Source organism: Mobula birostris, chromosome 7, assembly GCF_030028105.1.
Source record: "Mobula birostris isolate sMobBir1 chromosome 7, sMobBir1.hap1, whole genome shotgun sequence".
NCBI classification, from domain to species: Eukaryota; Metazoa; Chordata; class Chondrichthyes; order Myliobatiformes; family Myliobatidae; genus Mobula; species Mobula birostris.
Window position 1 is genome coordinate 119364729 of NC_092376.1, and position 14507 is coordinate 119379235.

At 46.6% G+C, this 14507-nt stretch overlaps 1 pseudogene; it reads left to right on the top strand.

Annotated features, from left to right (window-relative positions):
* LOC140200961 (uncharacterized) overlaps nucleotides 1–3662 on the top strand; it is a 32485-nt pseudogene extending 28823 nt beyond the window's left edge.
* Nucleotides 3663–14507: the final 10845 nt, after the last annotated feature.

A 14507-nucleotide genomic window follows, 5' to 3' on the forward strand; every position in this document is an offset into this window, starting at 1 on the left:
CAGTCTTACAGTTTTTTTTTTATATATTCTGTGTTTCTTGCTCCATCTTCCTCATTTGTTTTGTGTGTGGAGGAAGGTGATTTGGGAGTCAAGCTGCCTGCTTCATTCTTTTTCATTTTTTTGTGCAGAGATGAGGGAATTGAGGGTTGATGATCGGCTGTCTTTTTTTTCTTTCTTCGTTTCATGGCTCCCTGGAGAAGAATTTCAGAGTTGTATACTTTGATAAGAAATGAGCCTTCGAACCTTGGAAACTTTGAACATTTCAGTTCAACAACTATTTAGAACTTCTTGATTTGTATCAGATCAATGTGTCTGGAAATCAGTCATTATAATTTTTGGACAGGCATAAAAATAATAATTGTTTTTCTGATTCTTATTTTTCAATTTATCTTTAGGGGTTATACTTTTTGGCACTCAATGTCTGACTGTATAATTTAACAGGGTATGTAGTACAAGCAGAATCAATGCAATTATTCTGAAATATCTGATCATTAGTCAGATACCAAGCTGCAGAGTAGTGTGGCAACAATTCAATTTCTATATAACACACAGAAATTACATAATACAAAAAAACACATTCCAAAGACATAGGAGGCTAATTGTCACATGGTGTAATTGAACAGTGTTGGCACATTAGATCAGAAGGGCCTGTTCCCACACTGTACCTCTAAATAAATAATAGATTGAATCCTCAGTCTTGGTTGGAGTATCTAAGCATGGTAGATGACAGAGGCTAAGGGAAATTAATGGAGACTGGGAACTGTATATTGTTCACTCTCAATTTCAAGTGGTTACATAAATGTAACAAGGGAGGCTGAGACCTCATCAGTTGCCATTTTGTTCAGCTAAGAAATAATACAAGCTACAGAGAAATCTAAAAGTGTGAAGGGATGTAGGGTTATTAAGAAATATAAGCTTAAACATCGGTTAGAATTTGAATAAATGAGACTTGTTTTAAAACTTAAGCAGCCTCACTGGAAACTCTCTGATTACACATGAATACAGTAAGAATAATGAACTGTGACATTAGTCTGAAGATTTGTATTACAAGAGTGAAAAGCTTGGATAATCCAATCAATTGTTTGTACATTGCTGTATTTGGCAGACAGGCTGATTGACTTGTTGAGATTAATTTCCTTGTGGACCCATTGCTTTAATGCAAGGCAGACTATGTGTATTTAAAGAGCCCAGTATCCGGAAGCGATGAAGTGAAGTCTCCATTGCAACAACAATCATTGGATTCTGAGCATTCAGCTTTTTTTTAAATTTACTGTATTCATAAAACTTGCAATTAAATACAATACTGTGTATTTATATAACCAACACACATCAAAGTTGCTGGTGAATGCAGCAGGCCAGGCAGCATCACTAGGAAGAGGTACAGTTGATGTTTCGGGCTGAGACCCTTCGTCAGGACTGACGAAGGGTCTCGGCCCGAAACATCGACTGCACCTCTTCCTAGAGATGCTGCCTGGCCTGCTGTGTTCACCAGCAACTTTGATGTGTGTTGCTTGAATTTCCAGCATCTGCAGAATTCCTCGTGGCCGTGTATTTATATTCTCAGTTTGAACCACACCATAATATTTACTTTTTAATCAGTACGACTGCAAGGATTTTCACTCCCTGAATATGCAATACTGGCAAGATTTTACACCGTGAACTTTCTCCTGGAGCCTTGCGGGAGCTGAACCAAGCTTCAATGTGTCCCTCAGCTCACGGTCCTGGACAGTGGAACATGTCAGTCTGTAACATTTGACTGCAGGCAGCTCCTTGCACTGAAAGGTTATCTGGTTTCAAGTAGACTGGAGGGAGTCTTTCACTGAGTTGGCAGTCTTCCAGCAGCAGTCAGTGTTTGTTGCAGAATATGTCTCTGAGAATCACATAGAGCATGGACTCCAGCATTACACAATTGTTCAGGATGAACCGTGACAATGACCATTGCACTTCTTTCCACCTATTTCTAAGAACAATAGCCAGGAGGCCTCTGACTCCAATTCCTTGCAAAACATAATAGAAAAGAACCTAACTTTAGATTTTGCTTGCTACCCTTTGTTCTCTAATTGTTGAAAGAGATGAGATGGAAAAAATTGTAGACCTTCTTTTCCTGGATAATCCAATGGACAACTTTCGGGCTTGGGTAGATAAATGGTAGATAGGATTTATGCCATAAAAGTAGCAGACAATGACCATCTTCAGCAGCGAGCCTCATTATGTATCCTTTGGAACACAATGCTTCTACCATCGCTGAATGCCTCAGCATCAACATGTTGGAGGTTACCACTAACTCGAGACCCGAAAAGAAGAGCCATATAAATATTTTTATTTATTATTTATTTCTCCCTTCTTTCCCTTTCCCTTTATACAGTATATTAACATATCTTTTCCATTTCCTTACCAGTCCAGAAGAAGGATCTCTGCCTGAAATGTCAACTGTTTATCCATTTCCATTGATACTACCTGATCTGTTGAGTTCCTCCAGTATTTTGTGTGTTTCGTTTTGGATTTCCAGCTTCTGCAGAATTTTTTGTGTTTGTAAATATTATAATTACAAGATCAAGTCAGTAGCATATCCTGCAGTGAGTAACTCACATCCAGGCACCCAAAAGACTTTACACCATATATAAGGCAAAGGTCAGGAGTATAATGGAAAACGCCTCACTTGCCTGGATTGTTGCAACTCTAGTTGCTCTCAAGAACCTTGATATCACCCAGCACAAAGTAACCTCCTTAACTGGTGCTCGGTCAGCCTAAAAATTCATTCCCTCCACCACCGGTACACAGAGACTGAAGTGTGTACCATCTACACAATGCATCTAAGCTATTTCAACATCTCCTGAACACATGACCACCACCATTAAAAAGGCCAAGAGTAACAGGCATAATGGGAACACAACCACTTGCAGGTTCACCTCTGAGTTGCGTACCATCCTGACTTAAAAATATAGTTCCTTCCTGAGTCAAACAACAGAAAGATTGCAGCAGTTCAAGAAGACAATTCACCTGCAAATTCTCAAGGGCATTTAGGATTGGTCAATAAATGCAGGCCTTTCCAGCAAGATCTAGGTACAAAAACTTATACAGTATCATAAAAACAGCTTCCCACCTACCAGAAGTGCAGTTAGAGTGGGTAGAAACAGCTTCCTTTAAGCCATGTGGACAGCAGTATTGCAAGTGCATGCAATTCTCAGCTCATTCTGAGTAAGTATGGAAATACAAGGTAACATTGAAAAAAAAATGGAATTTTTGTAAAATAAAAAAAATTGTAAAATTGAAAAAAAAAGGCTGCTCTGCCATTAACGAGGTGGTTACCAGGGAATATACGATAAATGTGCACAAACCTATCCACGGAATTGGCTTTAAGAGGCGTGCTCCACGGGCCATTAAGGAGATCCAAAAATTTGCTGTGAAGGAAATGGGCACTCCTGATGTCCATTTGACACTCGCCTAAATAAGGCTGTTTGGGCTAAAGGTGTAAGCAATGTTCCATACCGCACTCGTGTGCGTTTGTCGAGAAAACGTAATGAGGATGAGGACTCCCCTAACAAGCTCTACACGTTGGTGACCTATGTTCCTGTCACAACATTCAAAGGTTTACAGACAGTCAACGTTGATGAAAACTGAATCACAAGTCATTTAAAAAAATAAACAGTAACTTGAAAAAAAAGAAAAAAAAATTAGTATTTGATGTCTTCTAGAAAATACATAACTGTCCAGCAGAAGCACTGAATGACTCTCCTCCTCCATTGCTGGGATTGAAATTGGTGCAGTCTTTTTGTTTTCTCTTACTATAGGAAATTGCAAAATTATTTCATTTGGGAGCTTGGGATCTAACACAAGTCACTTAAGATATGAGGCAGAAGCACTGCCTACTGCACCAGTGTGCTGTTTTCAAGCCTTGAATACAAAAGGCAATCAAGGAAGGGCAAGGTCGGTCTCCACATTGTATGTGCCTACAGGTAAATCTCAATCTGTATCAAGAAAACATATTTTCCTAGAAATTTATCCTCATTCTCACACTATACAAATCCAATAATAGCTGGTGATGCTGACTCAAAGTCACCCTTGAGCATTAATTGTTATGTTTGTTCTTAATAATGACGAAATTGGCATGGGTTTACATTAGAACATTTTATTACTGAACTGCCTCAACCTTGTGCATTTACAACTAGGTGACCATCCATAGCTTCCAGTTCCAGGTGAACCCCTCGCATTGCCCACTGCGAACTGAAGTTCTTTATTATGCACACATAATAGCACAACCACAATGCATATTTGTGCATTTTTATTAATGGGCTGTGGATCTCAGAGTCTTGGACATTTTCAATCTAATTACAAATGAAAATAAAATGGTATCTGTACAAACAACACACACAAAATGCTGGAGGAACTCAGAAGGCCAGGCAGCATCTACAGAAAAGAGTAACAGTCGACATTTTGGGCTGAGACCCTTCAGCAAGACCGGAAAATAGATGAAGAGTTGGAGTTAAGAGGTGGAGGGAGGAGAGGGAGAAACACAAAATAATTGGTGAAATTGGGAGGGGTTGGAGATAGGGGGAATCTAATTGGAGAGGACAGAAAGCCATGGAAGAAAGAAAAAGGGGAGAAACACCAGAGGGAGGCGATGGGCAGGCAAGGAGATAAGGAGAGAGAGGGAAAAGGGATAGGGGAATGGTGGGTGTGGGGGGCATTACTGAAAGTTTGAGAAATTGACGTTCGTGCCAGGTTGGAGACTACTAAAATGGAATATGATCTGTTGCTCCTTCTATCTGAGTGTGGTCTCATTACAACAGTAGAGGAGGCTATGGATTGACATGAAGGAATGGGAATGGGAAGTAGAATTAAAATGGGTGGCTACGGGGACATCCGGCTTTTTCTGGCGGATCAGCAAAGCGCTCTCCCAGTCTACGTCGGGTCTCACCGATATACAGGAAGCCACAGTGGGAGCACCAAACACAGTAAATGACGCCAACAGACTCACCAGTGAAGCACCGTCTCGCCTGGAAGGGCTGTTTGGGGCCCTGAATGGTAGTGAGGGAAGAGGTGTAGGGGCAGATGTCGCATTTGTTTCACTTGCAAGGATAAGTGCCAAGCGGGTGATCAGTCAGGAGGGATGAATGGACAAGGAAGCCACGTAAAGAATGATCCCTGCATAAAGCAGAAGGTGGGGAGGGGATAGGGAAAGATGTGCTTGATGGTAGGATCCCACTGAAGATGGCAGAAGTTGCGGAGAATTATGTGCTGTACGCTAAGGCTGGTTGCATGGTAATTGAAGACAAGAGGAACCTTATTTAGAGTGGGGTGGCAGGAGGAAGGGGTGAGAGCAGAGTTGTGTGAAATGAAAGAGATGCAGTTGAGGTCAGCATTGATGCTGGAGGAAGGGAAGCCACTTTCTTTGAAAAAAGAGGACATCTTCTTTGTTCTGGCATGAAAATCCTCATCCTGAGAGCAGATGAGGTGGAGACAGAGGAATTGAGAGAGGGAGATGTTGTTTCTACAAGTAACATGGTGGGGAGAGGTATGGTCCAGGTAGCTTTGAGAGTCCATTGTCATTGTTTTTTTGTTTGTTCCCCTTTAACGCTCCTTGCTCCCTGATTATACCCTAATTACAAATATTAGATTTCCAATTGCTGCTAGCTTACTCAATTATGGTACACCTGGTTTGCATCAAAGACTGTGAAATAAGTCTGATGGCCTCACTACACAGCTTCGCCAGTTCGTTGGTCGACTCTTGTGAGATTAAACCTTGTTTCCCATTCCTGAGAACTGTTAGTCCGAGCTTCGCATTGTCTCCTGGATATTGACTCCCCATTCTCAGAGGGACTACGCCTAACGACTCTGCCTCAGCATCTGTGTCCTGCACTTGGGTTTGTCCCCAGCCACGTCCTTGCAACAGAACGAACTGGCCAACATGAACCCAGCGGACATGAATCCCCTGCAACAAGCCCTTGCCTGCCAGGGCTCCCTATTGGGCTTGCACAACCAGCTGCTCTGGGAAGTCATGGAAAACCTCCGTTGCCTTTCAGTAGACATAAGAAAGGTCAGTGAACAGGTCGACCGGGTATCCACCCATCTTACCCCGTCGACTCCAGGAACTCCGTCAGACCAGCCCAGACAATCTGTGGTGGCAATGTCCAAGGCGTCAACAACACGTCCGCTAAGGGAGCCGCGCGTCCCCGAACCAGAACCCTATGTCAGAGATCTGGGGAAGTGCCCGGCTTTTCTGCTACAATGCTCCCTGGTGTTCGAGCAACAGCCATCCACGTACGCCACGGACAGATCTAAAATAGCTTACATTATGGGGTTGTTACGAGGAAATGCCTTGGCGTGGGGCACCGTGATTTGGGATAGTCAGCCAGAGACCTGCTCTTCCTTCCCCGCCTTCATCTCAGAAATAAGGAAGATTTTTGACCATCCCGTCTGCGGCAAAGATGCTGCTAAGTGGCTACTCACCCTCCGTCAAGGCTCACGTCGTGTTGCAGAATACTCCGTGGAGTTCTGGAGGCTAGCGGCCGACTCGGGCTGGAATGGTGAGGCACTCCAGGAGGTATTCCGGCAAGACCTCTGTGACAAGGTAAACGACGAGTTGGCGGCTAGGGATGACACTAACAGCTTGGATTCATTGATCTCCCTAGCCACCAGGCTGGACAACCGACTCTGGGAGCGACAGTGAGAGAGAACCGGTCGTCCTTTTGCCACCCCACGGCATGTTTTACCATCTACTCCCAGCCCTAACCTCTCTACTCCTCCCACTCCTAGAATAGCATCTGGCCTGGCCGTTTCCACCACCCCGGGAGAGGAACCAGTGCAGCTGGGACGGAGCCGTCTTTCTCCCTTCGAGCGGCTCTGGAGATTAAGAGCCGGGGATTGCTTCCACTGCGGCCAGTCTGGCCATTTTCGTGCCACCTGTTCCCTTCAGCCAAAAGGGAGGGCTCACCAGTAGAAAGGGGGACCCTGGTGAGTCAGACCACATTCCCTTCTGTCCCCCAATCCCGGATGCATGTCCAAGCCCCTGTAAGCTACAACCAACAGTCCCTGTCCTTGCCTGCCTTGATAGACTCCGGTGCTGAGGGGAATCTGTTGGATGAAGATATAGCAACCCAGGCCGGAATTCCTCGAGAGCCGTTGACTGCCCCTCTGGAAGCCCGGGCACTGGACGGAAGACTTCTGGCCTGAATCACTCACTGTACCCCACCGCTGTCTTTGATTCTCTCGGGGAACCATCGGGAACAGGTACAATTTAACTTGATCTCCTCCCCTCAAGCCCCAATAGCTCTGGAGTACCCATGGTCGAGCCGCCACAACCCCAGCATTGATTGGTCCACCCGGAGCATAGCCAGCTGGAGTCCGTTTTGTCACACCACCTGTCCGCAGTCGGCCCTTTCCCCTGTGAAAACCACCTCGACCTCACCTGCAGTTGAACCCCCTGACTTGTCCAGGATTCCAACAGAGTGCCACGACCTGGACACGTGTTTAGTAAACAACGCGCCCTTTCCCTGCCTCCACACTGACCATATGATTGTGCTATCGACCACCTTCCTGGAGCTCCTCTGCCCACCAGGCGACTGTATAACTTGTCCCGGCCAGAGAGGGAAGCAATGGAGGGTTACATCAGTGAATCTCTCACGGCAGGCATCATCCGACCCTCATCCTCCCTGGTGGGCGCAGGGTTCTTCTTCGTGGGGAAGAAGGATGGTTCCCTATGTCCCTGCATTGACTACCGAGGCCTAAATCAAATAACCACAAAGAACAAGTACCCACTGCCTCTGATAAGTTCTGCGTTCGAACCTCTTCACGGAGCCGCCATCTTCTCGAGGCTGGACCTACGAAGCTCCCACCGTCTGGTCCGGATAAGGGAGGGGGACGAGTGGAAGAGGGCATTCAGTACCCCGTTAGGCCACTTCGAGTACTTGGTCATGCCTTTTGGCCTCACCAACGCACCTGCAGTCTTCCAAGCCTTGATTAACGATGTACTAAGAGACTTTATTAACCGCTTCGTGTTTGTCTATCTGGATGACATCCTAATCTTTTCCAGCAGTCCCCAGCAACACGTTCTTCATGTCCGTCAAGTTCTGCAGAGACTGGGGGAGAATAAGTTATTCATAAAGGCGGAGAAGTGCGAATTCCACGTCCCCTCGGTCAGCTTCCTAGGTTATATCTTCAAGAGCCAACAGGTGAGAGCTGATCCCGAGAAGATCCGGGCTGTGACAGAGTGGCCCAAACCCACAGACTGCAAGCAACTCCAACGGTTCCTGGGGTTTGCAAACTTCTGTCGCCGGTTCATCAGAAACTACAGTCAGGTGGCTGCTCCTCTGACCCGACTTACCTCAGCTGCCACACCTTTCCTTTGGAACTCCGAGGCGGACTCAGCATTCGCGGAACTAAAGAGGCGCCTCACGTCTGCTCCCGTTCTGATTCAACAGGACTCCTCCTGTCAATTCATTGTGGAGGTTGACACCTCCGACTCTGGGGTGGGAGCAGTACTGTCCCAATGTTGGGACCTGGATCAGAATCTACATCCCTGTGCTTTCTTCTCTTACTGACTGTCTCCCGCTGAACAAAATTACGACATGGGGAACCGGGAGCTACTGGCGGTCAAGCTGGCTTTGGAAGAATGGAGGCACTGGTTGGAGGAGGTGGAACACCCGTTCATCGTGTGGACGGACCATAAGAACCTTAAATATATCCAGACCGCCAGACGCCTGAATTCTCGCCAGGCCCGTTGGGCATTATTCTTTGGCCGGTTCAGGTTTACCCTCACGTACCGTCCAGGATCCAAGAACGGGAAGCCGGACGCGATGTCCCGCCAGCATGACTCCAAGGATGACACCTCCAGTCCCGAGACTATCCTCCCATCTTCCTGCGTGGTTGCCACCTTCACTTGGGAGATCGAGGCTAAAGTAAAGGAAGCCCAGCAGAACGACCCCGACCCGGACAACGGACCTGGTGATTGCCTGTACATGCCCGCCTCTGTCAGGTCTCAGGTTATCCAATGGGGGCACACATCCCGGTTCGCCTGCCACCCCAAGAGTGATCGAACCCTGGCTCTCCTCAGGAAGCACTTTTGGTGGCCGTCCATGGAGGGGGACACCCGTTCTTATGTCTCAGCTTGTTCCATCTGTGCCCGAGGAAAAGTCTCTCATCGACCACCTGCAGGGCTACTTTGTCCTCTACCTGTCCCTGGTCGCCCCTGGTCACACATCACCTTAGACTTCGTCACCAGTCTACCCCCTTCCCAAGGAAACACCACAGTCCTCACCGTGGTAGACCGATTCTCTAAGCCGGTGCATTTTGTAGCCCTCCCTAAACTCCCTTCCCCACAGGAGACCACAGACCTTCTCGTCACCCACGTTTGCCGACTTCACGGAATCCCTTCGGATATTGTCTCCGACTGGGGACCTCAATTCACTTCACAAGTTTGGAAATCTTTTTATCGAGTTCTTGGTGCCTCAGTTAGCCTATCGTCCGGGTTTCACCCACAGACCAACGGGCAAACGGAACGGGTCAACCAGGAGCTGGAGGCGGCGTTACGTTGTATAACAGCCAACAACCTGTCTACCTGGAGCAACCATCTTGCATGGGTAGAATACGCACACAACTCTCTGGTTAACACCGCGACCGGAAAATCTCCTTTTCAATGCTGTCTGGGTTACCAACCCCCACTGTTTTCCCACCCAGGAAGAGGAGATTGCATTGCCGTCAGTCCAGGCCCATATACACAGTTGTCAGAAAATCTGGGAAGACACACGCACGGCCCTGCTTCGTTCAGCCAACCATAACCGGAAGATTGCCAACCGCCATCGTACCCCTGCTCCTGAGTATCGACCTGGGCAGATGGTGTGGCTCTCATCTAGAGACATTCCTCTGAAGAACCAGCCCAAGAAGCTTCCCCCCGCTTCCTGGGACCTTTCGAGATTGAGAGCATTATCAACCGCACGGCAGTCCAGCTCAAACTACCTACGTCCATGCGGATCCATCCTACATTTCACATCTCCCAGTTAAAAGCAGTTTCTGTCAGTCCCTTGTGCCCTCCGACCGAACACCCTCCACCACCCTCCCAGATAGTCGACGACCATCCGGCGTACACTGTCTGGCGGTTATTGGACGTCCGCCGTCGGGGCAGGGGTCTCCAGTACCTGGTTGACTGGGAGGGGTACGGCCCAGAGGAATGTTACTGGATTCCCCGCTCCTACATTCTGGACCCTTCTCTCATCCGGGATTTCCATCGGGACTATCCAGACAAGCCTGGGGGAATTGCCAGGAGGCTCCCGTTGAGGGGGGGTACTGTCATGGTTCTGTTTGGTTGTTCCCCTTTAACGCTCCTTGCTCCCTGATTATACCCTAATTACAAACATTAGATTTCCAATTGCTGCTAGCTTACTCAATTATGGTACACCTGGTTTGCATCAAAGACTGTGAAATAAGTCTGATGACCTCACTACACAGCTTCACCAGTTCGTTGGTCGATTCTTGTGAGAGCAAATCTTGTTTCCCATTCCTGAGAACTGTTAGTTCTAGCTTCGCATCATCTCCTGGATATTGACTTCCCATTCACAGAGGTGCTACGCCTAACGACTCTGCCTCAGCATCTGTGTCCTGCACTTGGGTTCATCCTCAGCCGCATCCTTGCAACATCTGTGGTTTATAGTAGGCATCAATAGATAAACTGTCTCCAGAGATAGAGACAGAGAGATTGAGAAAGGGGAGGGAGGTGTCGGAAATAGACCAGGTAAATTTAAGAGCAGGGTGGAAGTTGGAGGCAAAATTGATGAAGTCAACAAGTTCAGCATGGGTGCAGGAAGCAGCATCAATGCAGTCATTGATGTAGTGTAGGAGAAGTGGGGGATAGCCACAGGTGTAGACTTCGAATATAGACTGCTTCACGTAGCCGACAAAAAGGCACCCATAGCTGGGACCCATGTGAGTGCCCATGGATACACCTTTTGTTTGAAGGAAGTGGGAGAAGCCAAAGGAGAAATTATTAAGATCAGTACAAGTACCGCAAGATGAAGGAGATTGGTGGTAGACGGTAAGCGGTTGAGTCTGATGTTCAGAAAGAAATGGAGGGCTTTGAGGCCTTCCTGGTGGGGGATTGAGCTGTCTAGGGAATAGACATCCATAGTGAAAATAAGATGATGAGGGCCAGGAAATTTGAAATAATTTAAAAGATCCAGAGTGTATGAAGTGTCCCGGAGGTGGGTAGCAACGGACTGAACTACGGGGCATAAAACAGAGTTGATGTATGCAGATATGAGTTCAGTGGGGCAAAAAACAAGCTGAAACAATGGGTCTACCTGGATAGGCAGGTTTGTGGATCTTGGGTAGGAAGTAGAACAGGAGGTGGGGGTGCAGGAACTATGAGCTTGGTGGCATTGGATGGGAGATCCCCAGAGTTAATAAGGTCAGTACTAGTGTGGATGACAATGGCTTGGTGTTCCTTAGTGGGGTCCTATTCGAGTGGTAAGTAAGAAGAGGTGTCTGAGAGCTGGCGCCTGGCCTCAGCAAAGTAGAGATCGGTACACTAGCCTACTACAGTACCTCCCTTATCTGCGGGTTTGATGGTGAGGTTTGGAATAGTGCGGAGGGAGTGGAGAGCAAAGTGTTTGGAAGGAGTGAGGTTGGAATTGGAGGAAGTGTTGAAGTTGAGCCGGTTGATGTCCCATCGGCAGTTAACAATAAAACGCACCAGAACAAGCAGGAGACCAGAGCAGGGTGTCCAGGAGCGGGAGGAGGGTTGGAGACAGGAGACAGGAGAAAGGTGCAGGGTGGAGAGTTCTTGCCAAAGAATTAGGCTTGGAGATGGAGGCAGCGGATGAAGAACTCAGTGTCATGGCGGGTGCAGGACTCGCCGAGGTGAGAGCGCAAGAGGACAAAGGCGAAGCCCTTACTGCGAACAGTACGTTCTGCCTCTGAGAGGGGATGGTCGGAGGGAATGGTTGACAAAGGTGAGGCCCTCACTGAGGACAGAACATTCTGTCTCAGAGAGGGGAAGGTCAGAGGGGATAGTGAAAACCCAGCATGTATGAGAGTTGGGATCAGAGGGGGGAAGGGGATTGGTAGTGTCAGAGGAGAGGGGAGGGTAGGGGTGTTCCGGGAAGGTGGAATGAGAGGAAGATGGAGTCTCCGAGGGCCCGAGAGTTGGTGGTGGAACCTGAGAGAGAGACAGGATTCTGGAATGGAGGTAGGGGAAGGGGAAACGGGGGTTCCAGCGGCAGTCTGGCCTGAAGGTTGGGGCTGGAGTTGGAGGTCGCGGAGTCGGCATTTTGAAGGTGTCTGAGGTCATTGGAACTCGCATTGATGTGGGTTGAGTCCAGGTTTTGAACCTGCTCTAGCTCATCAGTGTCAGCAGCAGGGCCCATGGTCTGGAGACGTGCAGGCTTGTTGTCGTTGGAAACCTGTCTAAGTTTTCTTTTGCTGGCTCCCACTCATTTTGTTTTTTGATTTATGAAGCAAAAGAGGCCTACAAACAATTGTGGTTTGTTTTACGTTACAATGTCTGTGGAAGATTTTCTCTTTGGGTATCACAGGCAGAGGTAGGCTGGTGTGCATTAAGTTTTATGATGGAATTCCGTTTTAAACTTGCAGAAAGCAACAATGGGTATCAAGCAACTATCTTCATTGATTTAGCGATATTAATCGTAAACAAAACACTAGGAAATTTAAACATATCTATCTTAAAGCATTAAACGTTTTTGGGGTTACTGTCAATTTAGATACTGATAATTAGCTGTTAAGGACAACTCCATATTAATGGCTAACAGTAGTGCAATCACCATATTGCAATCAAATTTGATAAATTTCATTGTTTTGAACCAGTTATTTGCAAAGATTTTGACCTTGAGCTACCAGAATTTATTCAAACAGTTACACAAAAACATTTATTAATTGTTGTTTCCTCAAAATTACTGAGGGACAGGTATTTGCTGCTGATTGGATGTTTTAATATCAGGTCCTGCTTACGTTTACAGAAAATTCATATCAATTAATCTGACATTGCTTGAAAGGATTAGGGGCAGAGTTTCAAAAAGGGTTTCCAGTTACAAAATTCTCCTCTCATCTATCATGCAAATTTCTAATGTTTTTACATTAGATTTGCTAAATTAAGGCTATCTAAATCTTGTTTTCTTGGATGGGAAATAGGAGCTCTTTCTTTTCCACTACTAAGTGAGATTAATAATTTGACATTTCGTATGTTCTGCTATTTTAATATATAATAAAATGTCAGCCATCAACGGTAAGGCCACTAATTCATCTCCACTTTAATGAAACATTCTTATTTTGTTACCAAAGTGATCCTAGGTTGCTGGGTGTGCTTTGTGGGTGATGTCATTTCAGCTGAATCTGCTCAATGAATAAAAGAAGGAGTACTCATCAGGGTTCTCGACATGCTGGAGTTTTCAGGGTAGGATTCAGATAGCAATGAAATGGCTGAACCTGAGTCAACACTAACATAGTTCCCTTCATGGTCTCAGGAAGTCTCAAAACACTTCACAGCCGACAAGTAAACAACAGGAATTCTGCAGATGCTGGAAATTCAAGCAGCACACATCAAAGTTGCTGGTGAACGCAGCAGGCCAGGCAGCATCTCTAGGAAGAGGTGCAGTCGACGTTTCAGGCCGAGACCCTTCGTCAGGACTAACTGAAGGAAGAGTGAGTAAGCATGTGATTGTCATTGTGTTATAAGAATTGTGCCAGACTACTTCCACTAGCAATGTCTCACAGACAGAGACTTAATAATGTGGTAACTTTTCTGGCTAGACATTTGTTTTAGGAGAAGGAGAAGATGGCGGCGCGACGCAACACGCAGCGGCCACTCCGGTGAATGATATCCGTTATCTGTCAAGTAGGATGCTGTGCACAATCCTGATCTGATGGAGACAGACGTGAGAGCACAGAAGAACAACTGGAGAAAGTTCTGAAATGTCTTCTTCGCTTCCACTGCCACTTTGTGATCCAGAATTCATGGAGGGGAAGGCCCCGAGTCCTCGGCTTTGCTTGTTGCTCGGCAGCCAGGGCGGGGTCGAAGCACTCGGCAGAGGATGGTGCTCGGGAGGCTGTATCAGACGGGCTGGTTGGAGGCTCAAAGTTTTCGAAGGATTCAGAGTCGGCTGTGGTCGGGTGCTTCCAATGCATCGGCAGTTGTCGGCGCCTGGAGGTTTATGGCAGGGAGAGTTTCTCCCTTTTGCCACCTGCTATCGGAACTATCGGGTGTCGATTGGAACTTTGAGCCTTTTTTTTTAACCGTGCCCATGGTCTGCTCTTTATCAAATTATGGTATTGCTCTGCACTGCTGTAACTATATGCTATAATTATATGGTCTTGTCAGTGTTAGTCTTTAGTTTGTTCTGTTTTTTTTTGTAATATCACTCTGGAGGAACATTATATCATTTCTTAATGTATGCATTTCTAAATGACAATAAACGAGGGCTGAGTGTCCTCATAATCTAATCCCAGTCAGTTACATTATATAGTCATATAGGTGCTTTCAGAATCAGTTCTAAGTAGTGCAC